The 19,177-nt window shown below is 52.6% G+C and overlaps 2 pseudogenes; both read left to right on the plus strand.

Annotated features, from left to right (window-relative positions):
* The first annotated feature begins 10,064 nt into the window (after window positions 1-10,064).
* LOC134426078 (5.8S ribosomal RNA) lies at window positions 10,065-10,217 on the plus strand (annotated as a pseudogene).
* An 894-nt stretch (window positions 10,218-11,111) lies between these two features.
* Window positions 11,112-18,528, plus strand: LOC134426174 (28S ribosomal RNA; annotated as a pseudogene).
* Window positions 18,529-19,177: the final 649 nt, after the last annotated feature.

Raw genomic sequence — 19,177 nt, forward strand, 5'->3', positions numbered from 1 at the left:
CAGTTGGTAATGGTTTCAAAGACACAGCACATCCCTTCTGGGATTTCCTTTCCTTTCTTTGAGCACTAAAGGAGGAATCTTACCCTGGGCTTAGCTACAGGGACAAAAGGCAGAAGCCTTTCTGTGCAGGTGAGTGCCAGTCATTGCCCACACTCCCTGGAAACTGAACCCTGCCAAGCAGGAAGGAGATCCAGAGCTCTGTCCTGCATGAGGGCCCAGTGCAGTCAGATTGAGCAATCCCACCTGTCCATAAATTCCCATTTCCAAAGGCCTCCAGCCAGTCCTTTGTTACATTGCCCATCCCCATGCAGATGCCCAAGATGCCAGAGTGCAGAGATGTCCCAGCAGGGGTTTTCCCAGCACAAGCAGAAGGATAGAAACAAAAAACCAACCTGTAGAAGACCTAAGAAGAGACCTGTGGGAACCCAGAACATCCCTCTGGCAGTCCAGGATGGCCAGGACCCATGCCGGGGGCTCAGAAGCCCTGGCACAGAGCCCAAAACACCAGTGGGTTTGATTATGACCCGTAGAGCAAAATACAAACCTTATATGAAGATCAGCAGGGCACAACAGTTTAGGCAGAATATTAGTGAAGTTATCACAGGGTGGAAAAGTAGATTTTGGGGTTTTTGGTATGGGGGTTCAGGAGGCAAGATGGAGGGAACTGGGTGTGTCCAGCCTTTCTCCTTCTTCTTCTTGGCCTTCATCTTCTGCTGTGATGTTGGCACTTACTGATTGGTTTAGAGTAGAAGCTCACTGTCTAACATAGGTGATAGGTATTGGAAAGTAATTGTAAACATTGTACACGCAGTTTTTAGTATAAAGACATAACACCGCCCCGGGGGCAGGCAGAGTGCCTCAGACTGTCCTGCTGAGCTGACCTCGGCAGGGCAGGAGAAAATTTTTTTATAGATAAGATAAAATAAACAACCTTGAGGCTGAGAAATGAAGAGCCCTGACTCCTTCTTCAAGCGCCGGGCTAGGAAAAGAGACTTTGAACTTTTCTTGGGGTCAAGAAAGAGCAGCAAGAGACCCTGAGACATTGGCGTCCCTGGTGGGCTCCAAGAGGGCACCCAGGTGGGCTCTTGGCAAGCAGCCACGCCACAGCCATCAGCTGTTGAAACCCAGCCCGAGAAGGAAAGGAAACAGGCACTCTCAAGGGAAAAATCCAGAAAGAGTATCTCGACCTCTGCTGAGAAGATTCATTTCAAGCTCGACCTGGAAAGAGGAGGACCAGAAGCACGCCTGGAAACCCTCACCTGTGAGCTGCTGGACAGTGACCAGGGCAAACTCCGGACTGACCTTGCAGATGATTCAGCTTTTGGTAAGAAAAGTCAAAATTGAGAACATGGGGGAGACATGTTCCCAGGAACAACCCAGCATCTTGTTAGCCCTACAGGGCGTGGCAGCCACACACCCTGTGAAAATGTCTGAAAAAAGATAAAAGGCCTTGAAGCTTTTATCCCCAGCAAGGGTAATGTTAGAGGCAATTTCGTGGAATTCCACGGGGGCTGCCAGCTATCAGCAGGCAGCAGTATTCTCTCGAGGATGGGGGAAGTCATCCTGCCATCAGCAGGCGGCAGTTGCCCTTACCGACCATAGAGGGACAAAGGTAATCCCTAGCAAACAGGTGTGAGAGGAATTGGCATCATCTCCACAGTGCCCAGGGTCCCATGGGTCCCCAGAACGCCCAGAACTCTCAGGGGTAGGAGGGCGGAGGGGGTCGGGGAACCCGGGGCAGAGCCGCTTCTCGGCGACTGGCGAACCCGTGCCACGGCGGCGCCGGCCGGCAGCAGCCCGGGGGGGCCGCAGAGGCGGCCGTGGGGGCTGCGGAGGCCGGCGGGGGCCCACGGGGGCAGCGGGGCAGTCGCAGGCACAGCAGCGGCGGAGGCGATAGCGCGCACGGCGGTGCCCGGATCGCAGCAGCGGGCGGTCGGCAGCGTGCAGGGCACGGCCGGCGGCTGCGGGGGCTGCGCGAGCGGGGCCGGGCCGGGCGGAGCGCGGGAGCGGGAGGCGCAGGGCTGGCTGCGCTGGCGGCGGGCGCATGCGCCATGGCGGCGGCGGCGGTTTCACGCAGGGGGTGCCAAAGGCGCGCGCGAAGGGCAGAACCCGCGCGACTGCGATGGCGGCGGCACCCGGGGAACGCGCACGGGCCGCGGCAGCCGCGCCGGGCGGGACTGAGGCGGACGGGACGGGACGGCTGCAGCGTCCCTGCGACCGCCACGGAGCGCGGCAGGCGCCCGCTGATGACGCACAAACCCGGCAGCCGGAGCGGGGCGGGTTTTTCCCCAGTGCGCAGACGCGGCACGGACGCGGCCGAGCGGGGACCGGAGCCAGAACGGGACCGGGGCAGCGCCGGTGTCGGTCACAGGCACAGGGGGCGTTCCCCAGACCGCGCCTGCGCCGAGAGAAGCGCCGGGGAGGCGCGCTCGGGGCGGGGGCATCCGCACTCCCGTGAGGGCACCGGCAGAGAGCGGGCGCGGTCTGGGTGCAGAGGGTGCCCGAGGGACCGGCCCTGCTCCGGTCCCACGGCAGCGGGCACGCAGCCGGCCCCGGCAGCCAGCACACAGTTTCAGCCTCCATCAAAATCTCAAGCTGGAGATTTTTCGCGGGTGCAGCGCATGTTGTGTGAGGCACACCGAATTCCTCAACAGCCCGGTCCCACAGAAGTGACGGAAACAGCATTTACCAGATGATCAGGCTTCAGATGCAAAAGCTGGACATGTAAAAAAGCTGTCCAAAATCAGAGTAAAGTGAGAAAGCACCCAGGTTTTTGCCCAAGATACAGAAAAAGGGGAAACCAGTGCAAATCAGTGGTATTCCAAATATGATATAAATGGAAATCTTCTGTTGTGCAAAATGCCTCTTAAGGAGGGAAACTACTGTAGAAAGATAGAATTATTAGCAATGATTCAATTACATGAAATGTCTCTGAAGACAGAGCATTTGAGAAATATCAATCAGATCCTATCTGTGGGGTCACCAGCTGATTCTCCAATGATTCACAGTTTTGTTGGTATTGAGTTTGTAACCTTTGTTATTTTTGGATTTTATAGGTGATACTGATAAATAAGGATTGGTATTAATGCTATATGAATACTTTAGAAAAGTTGTCATAACCCCTTCAAATACTTCCTGTTGATAAGTTGATTATATAGTGAGAATTCTCAGAATTTATTATAAGAATTATGATCAAGGTATTGTTGTAATATTTACAGCCAGCTTTCATGTGTTTCACTGTCTCTATGCGTGATCATCTACAAGACACGTGTCTCTTCAGAATCTTGTCTTTTTGTTTCTTAACTACTCATGTTTTTTAGGTTTCCTTTAAATCCAGATTGCCAGTTTTGTGGTTTTCTTCAGCTATTATTTCTTCAGTTGTTATAGAGTACTTCAGCCGAGAATTCAAGAGGTTTGCTGTGTTTGCAGAATTTCTGTCCTGACAGAAGTTTTGGAGGGATTCAATTATTTAATGGTTTGATTGATCTTTAATCCTAAGGTTTCCTATTCATAATTGCTGTTTTAAGAGTCTTGTTTTAAAATGTATTAAGTGATGTCCATCAATTAGAGTTTGAACTCTTGCCAAGTTCTAGCTCTACTTGAATGGAATGATTGAGAATCAGCCCAGATGTTTTCTGCATCAAAAAGTATTCAAGTCCTTTTCGCTTGGCAATTTGACCATGTATGATAGCTGAGCCTGATTTCAAAGGGAGTTTGGAGAAACATGAATCTGGACATGAGTTCTCCAGTTCTCTGTTGTTTCAAGGTTCATCAGCTGTCGCAGACTCTGGGATGACAGTTCAGTGTTGCAGTGATTGATAACTGTATGACTGCAGATGTGTTATTGGTTATGTGTATTATCTGATTGATTTCTAATCGTTATCTTACATTTCTCTATGCAATATTGCATAGAGACTGAAACAGAACAGACCAATGTTTTATTTTCATATATGCGAAAAGCCAATCATATAATGTGACTTTTTCACAGTGCTGGTAGCACGTAGCTGCAACCCAGCTTTGTCTCCCCTTCCTAGGGAAGTCCTGCTCCATGACCTTTATCTGCCTCCCCAGCAGCTCGGTGGTAGGAAAAGCCACTTGAAGTGGCTGATGGATTCTCCCTCAGTTTTTTGCCAGAGGCTTTGAGCCAGGAGGTTCCCTGGAGGGACGCTGGCTCTGGAAACCTCTCCTGAGCTTGCAGGTGTGGAGTAAAACTCCCTGCTGGGCCAGTGAACAACAAGTTATCCTCTGATCCATCTGGGACCCCCATGGCTTGGGGTCAGCCCTTGCTGGGGAGCTGCTGCTTGGGAGAAATAGCCACTCCCTTTTCATAAGTTTAGAAAGGTTTATTAAACCTTATCAAAAATGCAACAGAAGACTGAATAGAGAAAATGTTATGGCGCCAGGAGCAAAGGATTTTCCGCACCATGTGCTCACCCACACAATGGAGTTTTTGCCTTTTAACCCTTTAGCCCCTCCCAAAATTCTGTCCATTGACTCCTTCTTCAGTGTCCAGTGGTGGAGTTTACTTCCTCAAATCTTGATTGGAGGTCAAATGTCACTGTAGTGACAAGGTGACCCTCCCACATATCCCAACCCCAGGTGTCCCTTGATAACAACTGAGGGGGTAAAAGAAATTTTTCTTAACTTCTATACATAGTATTTGTCTGTTAATTGTGAGAGTCAATCATTGTGGCATTCACATTCTCTGAATGGAGAGACATAATTCTCTCTCAGGGTTTCTTTTCCTGGAGAAGCACAGGGAAAAGCAAGAAAAAAATTCTTATCTCCATCATGTGGAAAGTGTTAGGAAGATTATTTACCTGAAGTGATTTGTCAGTTGGATTCTGCTGAGGATTGTTTTGTTTCCTTGGCCAATTGGAAAAAGCTTTGTCCTGGCTGTCTGGAGACAGTCACAAGTTTTCTTTAGTATTCTTTAGTATTCTCTAGTATTCTTTGTAGTATAGTATGCTTCTTTAATATAGTGTAGTACAATGTAATATAATTTAGTTTAATAAAGCAACTGTTCAGCCTTGTGAATCAATGGAGTCAGCTGCCAATCATTCCCTGCAATGGGGCATCCTGCTTTTTGATAAATCATCGCATTACTCATCTCTCACACTGCAGCTCCTCCCCAGGTGCTTTGCTCTCCTGCACTCACACTTCTCTTTGCCAATCTGTGGCTTATTAAACAGTCTGCTGGCTTTGTCTCTCCTGTGGCTGCAGGCAGCATCGATTCCTGCGGACACGAGAGAGCTGTGGCTGGAAAAGTTAATGGAGGGGGAAGAAACAGGGAAGAAGAAGGGCTCTTGTGAAGATCACACTGCCCTCCTGAGGCTCCTGGGGGAGAAGGCAAAGTTGCACCAAGACCCCATGCTGTTCTCTGATGACATTTTTTTCATTGAGCCAATGGTAAGTGATAGGTGAAAACCTCATTTTCCTCCTCTTCTTCGTCCTCATCCTCCTCCTCCCCATCCTACTCCCCCTCTTCCTCCTCCCACCCACTCTACCCCTGGCTGGCGTCACTGGGGAGATCGTCAGCTGGCTCGAAGTGCTGGGAGGGAGGACATTGAGTTTCTGGTGCACCTGCAGAGCTCGCCTAAAAATGCCAAATGCTAAAAGCATTTCTGCCCTGGAGGCTCATGGCAGGGTTGGGTGCCTGACAAGGCCAAGCTGTGGTGCCAGGGCTTGAGCTCAAGGGCACTCTGTGCGTGTCCTTGCAATGTCCACAGGGAGCAGTTCTTACAGGTAGGGGCTCCCCCCACATATGAGGTTCAGCAGAGGCTGTTGGAGCACTGCCAGCTCACACACTGACCTGAAGCTTGCAATGGTTTGCTGGGAAAGTGAGGCCAGATTCAGCCTAAGGCTCATCATAGAAATACCAATCCCCTCCTGTAACCACGCCTTGCACTATTTCTGAGTGTCCCTTCCAGTGTCCTCTGTGAGCCTGGACACAAGGGTGGAAGGTTGAAATGGGCCTTTGGAGTTGTCCTGCACACAGGGACAGAAAACCTTTTCCTTTTCTGTTTCTGCAATCAAACCACCATGTCCTGCCATCAACCAGAGTCCTGATTCTGAGTACTGGCATTGTGAGAGACAATGAATGCCTGGTGTCTGCACAGTGCAACATCCCTTCTCATCTTGGAGTAAACCCTAGAATAATGCCAGCCTCTGTTTTCTTTCAATACAGGTTAAACTAATATTTTTATTTCCCAGGTTCTGGTTCTGGGCAAATTTGGGAGAGAACCCCTAAAGGGGCTCCTCTCGGAAAGAAGATTCAATTGGCCCCTGCCCCCAACCAGCCCTGGAGAAAAGACCTCCTTGAAGTGGAAAAAACCTGTTTATTAAACAATAAACCCTAAACAGTATTAATCAATAAAACCCCTTGCTGCTCCAAAAGAGATGACAAACTGAGAAAGTCCCTCCCTGGGTTGCAGCTCAGCTCACTCAGTCTCTGATCAGTCCCTCTAGTGCTGGAAATGTCGCAGGCCAGGCCCAGCCCAGTGGCCACAGGTGGAGCTGTCGGTGCTCTTCTGGTGTTCAGTCCAGAGCAGTTTTGAACAGGTCCAAAGAAAAGGGAAAAAAACCCCACAGTCCAGGGAACTTCTTTGTCTCAGCAAGCTAAATTAACTAAAAGCAAAGGAGAGCTCTGTCCCGCTGTCTGTCCATCCACACACAATGCAGTCCAGGAGCAGGAATGTGGAGGAGTGAGTGCAGTGTCTGAAAACAAACTGCTGCTTCTTCTCTCCCCCCTTCACTCTCTGCAACAAGTCCTAAAGGTGCAACACTTATTATTCAGCATAAACAGAACAAGACGATTTGGGATAAAACCATCATATAGTCGACCCAAGACAGGGATCATGTTCTCTTCTTCTTGTGAAGAGCCACCAGTGCACAGTGGCAGTTGCATCCCACTGTAGCTGACAGCAGCATGATGTGACCAAGAGCCTTTGTCAGAGCAGCAGGAATATTGTGGAGAGTGGGAGCTGAACAGCTGAGCATTGAGAGCTTCCAGCGCTGTGTTGGGATGGGTTTGGAGTGTTTCCTTGGGCTCCTTGTGTTGTTCAATCATTACTAATGCTCTAAACAGAGGCTTACAGAAGTGTGGTTGAAAACAAGAAATGTGAAGTTTGCAGAGCAATGTTTTGCTGTCTCTTTCTGCTGTAGGAGGGAGAAATTGGGCCAAATTGTTTGGCCAAATTCAAGGTGACCTTCAGACCCCTGGAAGCACTGGAGAATGGAAGTGTGGCTTACTGCAGCATCTCAGGTACAGCTCCTTTGCCCTGCTTCTCTCCCCCTCAGTGAAGCCATGGTGCCAGCCTGAGCCCACGGGGCTCCCATGGAAGTGCTGGGAAGAGTCCCTGGTCAGCAGGGCAGTGCTGGCACATCCCCCCTGGCCCTGCAGCTCCCAGGGAGTCTCCTGTGCCAGGCCAGGGCTCAGAATGCTGTGTGTGCCTGACTGATCCCAGAACAGCCCAGGCAGTGCAGGGAGAGGTTTTCATGCCATGGCTTTGCCAGCATTCCCCCAAAGGCCAGAGAGCTGCAGAGCAGAACAGCTTTAGTGAACAAGCACTCAGCCCCTGCAGGCCCCTGGCCTCCAGGATGATGGGTCCATTTGACATGGATCCATCATCAGGCAGCAGGAGCTGAGTTACAAATGTGTTCCCTGAGCCTGGATCACCTCCCAGTGCCCAGACAGCAGCAGAGCAGAGGTGTTTGAGCCCCCCTGAGCCCAGGGTGTTGGTAGAAGGAGCGGCCTTGGCCAGCACTTGCCTCTCTCCCTTTGTGGGAATTGAGCCCTTGCAGCTCTGTCTGTGGAAATAGAACACAGTGCTGAGTGTCAGGAGTTGGGGACTTTGGCAACGAAGTCCTGTGTTCCTGGGTCAGGTAGTTTGGCAATTGCCAAACTCTGTAGGAGCTCTGTGCCTTCACTGAATGATTTCAAAGCTCCTCTAAGTGCATGGGAAGGAAAGCATAGAACCAGAGTATGTTAAGGATGGAATGGACTTAAAGGCCTCTGGGCAGGAACACCTCCCCCTAGAGCAGGTAGCTCCAAGCCCCATCCAGCCTGGCTTGGAACACTTTCAGGGCTGGAACCTCCACAACAGCCCTGGGGAACCTGCTCCAGTGTCTCACCACCCTCAGAGTAAAAAATTTCTTCCTAATATCTAAGCTAAATTTCCTTTCTTTCAATTTATACCTGTAACTCCTTGGCCTGTCACTACAAGGCAGCAGAGATGTTTTAAACTCAGCAGACTGGTGGCTGAAATTGGAAAGCAGCCCAAGGAATGGGTTAGAAATTAGAAGTCAGCCCCAAGGCTGAGGGAAGAGGAGGGTCCATATCCTCTCCTGCAGCATCAGGAGCTGGTTGCATCCAGCTCAGAGTCAGGGTCTAGCACTGAGGCAGCCTGGAAAATCCAGTATAACAGAGGGAATGTTTGTACTGCAATAGACATCTCTCCCCAGGCTGTGAGAGCAGGCTGCCCCTGCACCTCTCACGGGAAGGCCAAGGACCCTTGGTAGAATTCAGCTCTCCTACTCTGAACCTTGGGAACATTTCTATCGACACCCCCCACATCTATGACGTGAGCAGAAGGCTTGGGGTGGATCCTGATGGCTCCTGAGGCAGAGCAAGCCTGGTGGAAGTGTGGAATTGCTGCCGACCTGGGCAGTTGTGAGCAGGGAATATTTGATCTACTGGTGAAATCTGGGAGGGTCTGAAAGGTGTGTCTGTTGTTCATGAAGCACCAGTTCCTTCTTTGGGAATCAGCTGGGAGGCTTGCTGCAAAACAACCCCTTGGCATATGAAACGAAGCCTGGGTCAAAAAGGGATGTTCAGAGGCTTTTGTGGCAGTGCCAGACACAAGGCACCTTTGGACTGGGCTGTTCAGAAGCAGCTGGAACAAACTGGCTGCCTTTGAGCTTCAGTCAACTGCAGACAGCTTCCAGTCAAGTGTCTCCTGCTTATTGCTGCAGGTCACAGGAAAGCCATCCAGCCTCCTGGCTCAGTGCTGGCCCTTGCAAAGGGCTTGGGAGTTCTTTCCCTTGCTGACCAGTCCCTCAACACACTTCAGCCTTGGTGCATCTCTGGCTCTAGAAAGAGAAAAGTGTTCCTGGGAATAAAGCAAAGCATTTTTCTACCTATTTGTCTCCTCCCCAATAGTGTCAAGTTTGCAACAAAATCCAAAGAGAGAGCAGCTGAAAGAGGTAGAAGATGAGGCACTACATCATGCCAGACACTTCCAAAAGCTTGGCTGTGGGAAGCAAAGACATGCTGAGTTTTCTTACCAAAAGATGATGCTGTCTATACATTTTGATGCTGATGCCTCATAATCAATGTATTGTTTTCATGACATGGGAAAAGGTGAATGAGTAGATGGTGCTGTTGGAGCTGTGCTCACTGGGGCAGCAGCAGCTCTGGGGTGATTGACTACGCAGCTGCAATCAGCCCACGTTGCTCTCAGGGCCAGGTCTGAATGAACTTGGTGATGCTGATCAGAGGTGCACAGCTCTGTGTCCATGGGATAACCCCAGGGTTGTGGACTCCAGTTCTGTGGAGTTGCCGCTGCTTTGCATGAAAACTTCAAGGCAGAACTTGTCCTGTTGTATTTTTTTGCCATTCAAAGCATCGTCTGCTATTTCTGGGTATTAATTGCGTCATTAGACAATAACTCACAAGAAGGGAAGATTCCACATGTATTTCCATTTTGCTTTCTTGCTGCTGCAGGTGAAACTGATTAACCTAGGAGATATTGATGCTCCCTTCACCTATAGACCTTCAACTGCCAACGTGGGCTTCTGCTTCAAGTTTGCACCTGAGGATGGCATCATTGCACCAGGTGGGACCCAGACTGCTCAGATCTCCTTCAGTGCCACCATAGTGTGGAGGTTTGAGGAAGAATTCCAGTTCAGTGTGGCTGGATCTCCTATGTCTGCACTCCTGACTATCAAGTAAGGACGGTCAAAGCCAGGCACACGCCCGCACATCCTCAGCACAAGAGAAAGGGGCGCCCCATGTGAGCGGTCCCAGCCCCTCCACGGGTGCAGGATTGGTGCCAAAGCCAGACAACTCTTAGTGGTGGATCACTCGGCTCGTACGTTAATGAAGAATGCAGCTATCTGCAAGAATTAATGTGAATTGCAGGACACATTGGTCATCCACAATTTAAACACACTTGTGGCCCCATGTTCCTCCCAGGGCTACGCCCGTCTGAGCGTTCCTTGACGATCAGTCACCATCCAGCGGCCACCACGGTGGTGCGGCTGGGGTTGCCTCACAGGCCAGTTGACTGTGGTCAGCGGCGGTGGTGATGGTGGCTCACTGGTGCCCGGAGGGAAGGCGGTCAGGGGTTTGGCAAGGGATGCGTTTCCCTCGGCAGCCTCAATTTTTTCCCTGTGACCCAGCAGGCGTCATAATCGTCATGGCCGTCATCGGCACTGTTGCCGCGCAGAGCTTTCATCCCCCTATATGCAGACTCAGGGACTGCTCCGTAGTTCCCCACTCCTGGAGTGAGCCACTGGGGCAGAGTTTGTCCTTGCAGGGCCCGTACCGCAGTACGGTGGTGGTGGCAGCTGAGGAGAGTAAGAGACAGCGTTGAAAGCACCGCCATGGGCCGAGAGAAGGGAGAGGGCAAGAGGGAGATGAGGCGCAGGCCTCGCCCCCAGCCTCCCCCCCGCGCGGGCGGCTGTCTGCAGGTGGGTACTGCGGGGGTACTGTGCCACTGCGCGTGCGCATGAGGCGAGAGCGCTGGGGACAGATGTTCCGACCCCCTCCTCCCTTCACCTGCCCTCCTCCTCTTCTGTTGTGGTCTCAGGGCGCAAATAGCACCATGGCTTTTCTCTCTCTCTCCACCAAGGCCATCACGTGCCGCCACTCGGCTGGTCCCCCATCAGGGCTGTCTTTGCCACACTCCCTTTTCGGTTCTCATCTCCGGGATGGGGCACTCTGTCTCCGCTTCTCTCCCTCTGGCTTTGTTTTCCCCTGGTGCGTGGGCGCCAGTGGGGGAGGAAGGTGAGGGTAGTAGGTGGGAGAAGCTGGCTGGCTGTTGGCCTGTTGGCATTCTGCTTCTTTAGGAGCTGTATGGGCCAGGAGGTGTGGCCAAGCTTTGGCCTTGCGACCTCAGATCAGACGTGGCAACCCGCTGAATTTAAGCATATTAGTCAGCCAAGGAAAAGAAACTAACGAGGATTCCCTCAGTAATGGTGAATGAAGCGGAAAAGCCCAGCACCGAATCCCTGCCCCGCAGTGGGGTGCGGGACATGTGGCGTACAGAAGCCCCAATCCCTGGCGGCGCTCTCGGGGGACCCAAGTCCTTGTGATCGAGGCCGCAGTCTGCGGATGGTGTGAGGCCAGTAGCGGCCCCCGTCACGCCAGGCCCAGGGCTTCTCGGAGTTGGGTTGCTTCGGAGTGCAGCCCAAAGCGGGTGGTAAACTCCATCTAAGGCTAAATACTGGCATGAGACCAATAGCCAACAAGTACCGTAAGGGAAAGTTGAAAAGAACTTTGAAGAGAGAGTTCAAGACGGCGTGAAACCGTTAAGAGGTAAACGGGTGGGGCCCATGCAGTCCGCCCAGAGGATTCAACCGGGCGAGTTGCGGTCGGCATGGGTTCAGCGGAACCTCACCTCTGCCTCCCTTCTGTCCCCTGGGCGAACCCCGTCTGCGGGGGCGGGCTGGGGGATGCAGGCTGGTGCGGGCACTGCTGCCCAGCCGGCAGCTGGCCCTGGCCGGGCACATTTCCTCTGCAATGGTGCGCCACGTCCGGCTCCAGGTTGGCTGGGAAGGCCTCCGACGGGCAGGTGTTCCAGTGCCGCACGAGCAGCAGCAGGTGTTACAGCCCTCGGGCATCAGGTCTCGCCAAATCCCGGGGCCAAGGGAAAGGACTGCTGCCGTGCCCTCCTCCCCCCACATCGGCGGTGCTGTGGTGGGGGGCATCGTTTCCCTGCCTCTCACAAGGGTGGGGGGGGGCGGCATCATCACAGCGCGGCGTTTCGCGCAGGGGTGTGGGGGCTGGGCCTGCCAGTCCCTGGCACCACTGTCAACCAGGGCAGACTGTCCTCAGTGCGCCCTGACCGCGCAGCGCCGCTGGGCCAGGCTCACGGGCCGCGCTGGGGCACCCGGAGTCCGCAGCAATGTCAGCTACCCAGCCAACCCGTCTTGAAACACGGACCAAGGAGTCTAGCACGTGCGCGAGTCAGGGGCCGTTGTCGAAAGCCCGCGGCGCAATGAAGGTGAGGGCCGGCGCGCGCCGGCTGAGGTGAGATCCCGGGTGCGTGTCGCGCCTGGCAGCCCCGGGTGTACCACCGGCCCATCTTGCCTGCCGCCCCCTCGTGGGGCCGGGGAGGTGGAGCGTGAGCGTCCGTGCTAGGACCCGAAAGATGGTGAACTATGCCTGGGCAGGGCAAAGCCAGAGGAAACTCTGGTTGAGGTCTGTAGCAGTCCTGACATGCAAATCGGTCGTCCGACCCGGGTCTAGGGGCGAAAGACTAATCAAGCCATCTAGTAGCTGGTTCCCTCCGAAGTTTCCCTCAGGATAGCTGGCACTCGGCAATGGGCAGTTTTACCCAGTAAAGTGAATGATTAGAGGTCTTGGGGCCAAAACGATCTCAACCTATTCTCAAACTTTCAATGGGTAAGGGGGCCGGCTCACTGGCGTGGAGCCACACCATGGAATGCGAGTGCTCAGTGGGCCACTTTTGGTAAGCAGAACTGGCGCTGCGGGATGAACCGAACGCCAGGTTAAGGCGCCCGATGCTGACAGTCATCAGAGCCCAAAAATGGTGTTGGTTGATCTAGACAGCAGGACGGTGGCCATGGAAGTCGGAATCCGCTAAGGAGTGTGTAACAACTCACCTGCCGAATCAACTGGCCCTGAAAATGGATGGCGCTGGAGCGTTGGGCCCATACTCGGCCGTCGCCGGCAGTACGATGCCCGCAGGGGCTAGGCTGCAACGAGTAGGAGAGCCACTGCAGTGCGCCTCGAAGCCAGGGGCGTGGGCCCAGGTGGAGCTGCTGCAGGTGCAGATCTTGGTGGTAGTAGCAAATATTCAAACGAGAGCTTTGAAGGCCAAAGTGGAGCAGGGTTCCATGTGAACAGCAGTTGAACATGGGTCAGTCGGTCCTAAGCGATAGGCGAGCGCCGTTCCGAAAGGGCAGGTGATGGCCTTTGTTGCCCTCAGCCGATCGAAAGGGAGTCGGGTTCAGATCCCTGAATCCGGAGTGGCGGAGACGGGCGCCGTGAGGCACCCAGTGCGGTGATGCAACCGATCCCAGAGAAGCTGGTGGGAGCCTCGGGGAGAGTTTTTTTTTCTTTGTGAAGGGCTGGGTGCCTTGGAATGGATTCATCCCGAGCGAGGGGCCCTCACCTTGGAAAGCATTGCGGTTCCAGAAGCATCCGGTGAGCTCTCGCTGGCCCGTGAAAATCCGGGGGAGAGGGTGTAAGTCTCGCGCCGGGCCGTACCCATATCCGCAGCAGGTCTCCAAGGTGAACAGCCTCTGGCATGTTGGAACAATGTAGGTAAGGGAAGTTGGCAAGCTGGATCCGTAACTTGGGGATAAGGATTGGCTCTAAGGGCTGGGTCGGTCGGGCTGGGTCGCGAAGCGGGGCTGGGCGCGTGCCGCAGCTGGACGAGGTGCTGCTCGCGAGTGAGTGCGCTCCGCGTGGCCTGCCCGGGCACCGGGGTGTGTACGCGCGCAGTGGCGACTCTGGACACATGCCGGGCCCTTCCTGTGGATCGCCCCGGCTGTGGCGGGCGCCGCCTGCTCCCCCCCTCCGCCCACCCTCCGCCTTGCCACAGCTGGCGCCCCAGCGGCGGCCGTCATCGTTGCGCACCGCTGCCCCAGCGGTTCCCGCCGGTGGGGTTCCCGCGGTGTGAGGCCAGTGCGCGCGCAGCCGCAGCCAGCGTAGGCTGAGCGGTTCGTGCGGGGGAGGGTCTCCGGGCCAGCGCCCCGCCTCAGTCAGTGCCTAGCAGCCGGCTTAGAACTGGTGCGGACCAGGGGAATCCGACTGCTTAATTAAAACAAAGCATTGTGAAGGCCTGAGGCGGGTGTTGACGCGATGTAATTTCTGCCCAGTGCTCTGAATGTCAAAGTGAAGAAATTCAATGAAGCGTGGGTAAACGGTGGGAGTAACTATATTTACTAACTGGGCATAGTCGCGGAAGTCGCACCTCCTCGTGGTCCTGCCGGATACCTTCGTGGTAACTGAGTCGACTTCTGCCCCAGTGTGAGAGAGGGCGCATATCAGCCCTCCCTGTCGTTGGACTCACCACCCAATGATAGTTTCACGAATTGCTGAAACAAAAAGGTTGGCACAATTAGTTCACTGTTGCACAGAGCCTTGTCCATGGGCTGTTGTTGACACAGTTGGTAGTTTGAGAGAGGGTCAGCTACTATATGCTTCTACTCTCACTTGGACTTGTCACTTTATTGCTTACCAGACTGACAAAATGGCTTTGCGTTATATCTTGACTACCACTCAGACTGACCCATTAGATCTAAGGGTCATTGATGTCAAATTACCATCTATGCCCTGTGTGCCCAGGGAAGAGGGATTCGATCTTGTAAGTTTGGAGTTTTTTAACTCCAGAATTGTTAAAGAAGATGGTGTACATCATGTGGATGTTTGGTAGGGTTTGGGGCAACTCCCTGAGCCCTATGAGATCTCCCCTATGGGGATGGCCCAGGATGAGGCTGAGAGTGCGGTGGGAGGTACCGAAGAGCCCAAAACACCTGAGGCTGAGAGCGCGATGGGAGGTAGTGAAGAGCCCAAAACACCCAAGGCTCCTCACGGGTCTGAAGGTGGTGGTGCAACGCCAAGAACACCTGTCGTGTCCATGCCTGACAAACAACCATCTTGTCCTTGTTGTGAGACCTGGTTTACTAGGATGTTGGGGCTGATTGACCATCTCAAAAGGGCGCACGGGCAGAGAAAGATCATTTTCAGGTGTTCAAAATGTGGTAAACAAAATATAAAATACCACAGTATCTCCAATCACATCCCACGCTGCAAGGGGGTGGTGTGTGTGGCTCCCACTGGGGAATGGGTCTGTGACGTGTGCCAACGTGGGTTCGCTTCTAAGACTGGCCTGGGTCTGCACAAGAGAATAAGACATCCTCTTGTGCGAAATGTGGAGCGGATTGTTGCTTCTCATCCCAAAGAGTCATCGGCCTGAGGGGCCCACAAATGGGTATGGACTAAGGAGGAAGAGGCTCTTCTGGTACAATTGGTGGACAAGTTTTTCCCTCCATATAAGGAGGCGGATAACGCCACATTTGAGGCCTTAATTACTGGAAAAGAGATTGATAAGAACATGAGGGAGATGTGCAAAACCTCTGCTCCCGGGCCAGATGGGATCACTTTGGGTCAGATTATTGCAAAAGGCCCAAAGTTTTCCCAGTTGACTGAGATGTTCAACCTCTGGCTTATCACTGGTACTGTTCCAGATGCGCTGCGGGACTGCAAGACAGTCTTGATACACAAGTCTTTGGATGCAGAGAAGCTTGGTGATATCAATAACTGGAGGCCTATCACTATTGGTTCAGTGGTGATTAGGCTGTTTTCCAGGATTGCTACTGCGAGGCTGTCCAAAGCATGTCCCATCAACCCCCGGCAACGGGGTTTTAGTTGCGCATCAAGTTGTGCTGAAAACCTCAAGTTGTTATGGCTTGTGGTGGAACAGCTAAGTGAGAGCATAAACATCTGGGGGTTGTGTTCGTGGACATTGCTAAGGCATTTGACACCGTCTGTCATCAGCATTTGAGGGTCTGGTCCAGAGAGGGGTGGATCCACACATGATAGAGTTGGTGAGGGAAATGTATCGGGATGTTAAGATGTGCATTTCCATGGGAAGAGAAAGGACAGACCCCATATACATTTGCTCAGGTGTCAAGCAAGGCGACCCCATGTCACCTTTGCTGCTCAGTTTTAGTGATGGACCCCCTTCTATATAAACTCGAGAATGAAGGTGAGGTTTTCCATCATGGGGGCTGGAAATTTACAGCCATGGCATTTGCTGATGACTTGGTGCTGCTGAGTGACTCTTGGGAAGGCATGTGTCATAACATCAAAATTTTGGAGGCCTTTTGCAATCTAACTGGCCTCAGTACACAGGGGGGAAAATGTCATGGCTTTTACATCAAGCTTACAAGGGACTCATATACTATCAATGATTGTCCCACGTGGGTGATTAATGGATCCCCCTTAACATGATCGACCCAGGGAGCTCAGAAAGGTACGTCAGCACGTGGGTTGACCCCTGGACTGGCTTTCCAGATCCTAGACTATCAGAGAAGCTCATGGATTGGCTTCATCAGATTGGTCGTTCGCCTTTAAAACCTCTTCAGAAAGTCGATATACTCAGGACCTATACCATCCCGAGACTGATATATCTGGCTGACCATACCGAAGTTAAGGTGGGCCTGCTTGAATCCCTTGACCAATTAATTCATAACACGGTTAAGGAATGGCTTCATCTTCCCCCCAGTACATGTGATGCAATCTTGTATTCGAGTTTTAAAGATGGCGGTTTAGACCTCATCAAGTTGGTGTTGCTCATTCCAAGTATTCAGGTGTGAAGACTCCATAGATTAGCCCAGTCTTCGGATGAGACTCTTGTGAACTATCTAAAGGAAGTACATCTGGAACGGTTATTTGAAAAATTGTGGTTGAAAGCGGGGAGGACACAAGAGTCCATCCCATCGATTTGGGAGCCTTTACCATTGGTAGAGTTGGGGGGCGACGATGGAGCCTGGCTGGAATGGGAAGCACCCATCCCTAAGATTCGTTACCCAAGACCTTGTAACTGGAGGAAACGAGAATTTCATAAATGGACCCATCTGGTTGCCCAGGGCCATGGGATTGAGCATTTCGAGAATGATGAGATCAGTAATGCCTGGATAGGGCAGTTTAAGGGCATACCTCACTGTAAACTAATCACGGCCCTACAACTCAGAGCGAATGTCTACCCAACAAGAGAATTCCTGGCTAGGGGTAAACAAGAGTATGTTGCTCAATCATGTGGACATTATGGAGCTAGATTTGAGACCACAGCCCACATTGTCAGAAACTGTGCCATCACTCAAGATGCCAGGATTAAGAGATACAATGCCATCTGTGAAACCCTTAGCGAGGAGGCTAAGAGGGAGTGTTGGACAGTTTTTGAGGAGCCACACCTAAGGGATTATGTAAATTAAGTATTTAAACTGGATTTAATCTTTGTCAAAGGTTCTAAGGCAGTTGTGGTCAATGTGACTGTGAGGTCTGAGCACTCTGATGTCTCATTGACTGAGGCCGCCTTGGAGAAGGCCAAAAAATATCAGCGCCTTCATACAGAAATTCAGCAACTGACCAATGCTGATGACATTGAATATGTTGGCTTCCCCATGGGAGCCCGTACCAAATGGTTTGGCAATAATAATGAGTTGCTGACCGCCCTTGGTCTCTCTAAAACAAGGCTAGAGAGAACCGCATGGGCCCTAGCATCCACCTCCGTTGACATTGTAAATATATTCATTAGCAAAGCTAGATCAATTGTATCTGTGTAAATCCTGGTAAATAAACTAGGCCTCTCCCCTCGACAGGTTCGCTGGACAGTGGAATCGGTATTTGTTTGGGAGGGGTTCATCCGTCATAACCGCGTCTAGCCCATTTTGGGCTATAAATTCCAATTTGGTCATTCAGGTGGACGGGCCACCTTACTTAACCCGGAAAAGGAACATATACAATTTGTATGTGTTTATTAAATAGCCAAATGCCTCGTCATCTAATTAGTGACGTGCATGAATGGATGAACAAGATTCCCACTGTCCCTACCTACTATCCAGCGAAACCACAGCCAAGGGAATGGGTTTGGCGGAATCAGCAGGGAAAGAAGACCCTGTTGAGTTTGACTCTAGTCTAGCACTGTGAAGAGACATGAGAGGTGTAGAATAAGTGGGAAGCCGGGCACGCGCTCAGCGGTGCGGGGCGACCCGCCCGCCGGCGTCCCGGCCATCAGTGAAATACCACTACTCTGATTGTTTTTTCACTTACCCGGTGAGGCAGGGGGGGCGAGCCCCGAGGAGGGCTCTCGCTTCTGGCGCCAAGCGGCTGGCGCGCGCTGGCCGCGACCCGCTCCGGGGACAGCGGCAGGTGGGGAGTTTGACTGGGCTGGTACACCTGTCAAAGCGTAACGCAGGTGTCCTAAGGCGAGCTCAGGGAGGACGGAAACCTCCCATGGAGCAGAAGGGCAAAAGCTCGCTTGATCTTGATTTTCAGTACGAATACAGACCATGAAAGCGGGGCCTCACGATCCTTCTGGCTTTTTTGGGTTTTAAGCAGGAGGCTTCAGAAAAGTTACCACAGGGATAACTGGCTTGTGGCGGCCAAGCGTTCATAGCGACATCGCTTTTTGATCCTTCGATGTCGGCTCTTCCTATCATTGTGAAGCAGAATTCACCAAGCGTTGGATTGTTCACCCACTAATAAGGAATCTGAGCTTGGTTTGGACTGTCATGAGACAGGTTAGTTTTACCCTACTGATGATGTGCTGTTGCAATAATAATCCTGGGAACCCTTGGGATGGGATGGGATGTGTTATCCCTTAGAGAATTGAGGCCAATGGAGATCTCTCCCCTGAACACATTGCCTGCAGAACCCCTTCCAGAGCCCAGCTGAAGGCCTGGCCTTTGGGCTGGGATCAGTTTGGTCAGAGGGGTGACCTCCTTTGACCAGGGACACATCCTACTCTAGCGGGGGATGTTGCTGAGCAGGGCTTTGAGGGTCAGGCTGAAATGAATGTGCCAAGGGACAGTGAAGGGGCCTGGGAGGTTCCTCTCCACTCCTGGTGTGTGGCAGAAGGGTCTCACCCTCTCGTGGGTGGCTGTGCTCTGGTGGGACTGAGGCACCTGTGTGGTGCCCGAGTGCTGTGGCAGCTGAGGCAGCTCCCTGGCCCAGGAGAGCCTCAGTGGGCCCGAGGGTCAGGAACCCCCCAGCACTGCATGGGGCTCCTGGGCCAGCTGTGGGATGTGTTCTGCCCCAGAACCTGCTCAGTGCAGTCCTGGATTTCCTTGGGGAAAGGTCCTTGTTAAATGTCCTGGTTTTCTTTTTTATTTTATTTTCATATCTACTTCAAGTTCAGGATATGTGGTTCATGACTGTCTGGTTGGGAAAGTCCTAAACCTGATATTCGACACAGTCGTT

This window comes from Melospiza melodia, chromosome 17 (genome assembly GCF_035770615.1).
Source record: "Melospiza melodia melodia isolate bMelMel2 chromosome 17, bMelMel2.pri, whole genome shotgun sequence".
NCBI classification, from domain to species: Eukaryota; Metazoa; Chordata; class Aves; order Passeriformes; family Passerellidae; genus Melospiza; species Melospiza melodia.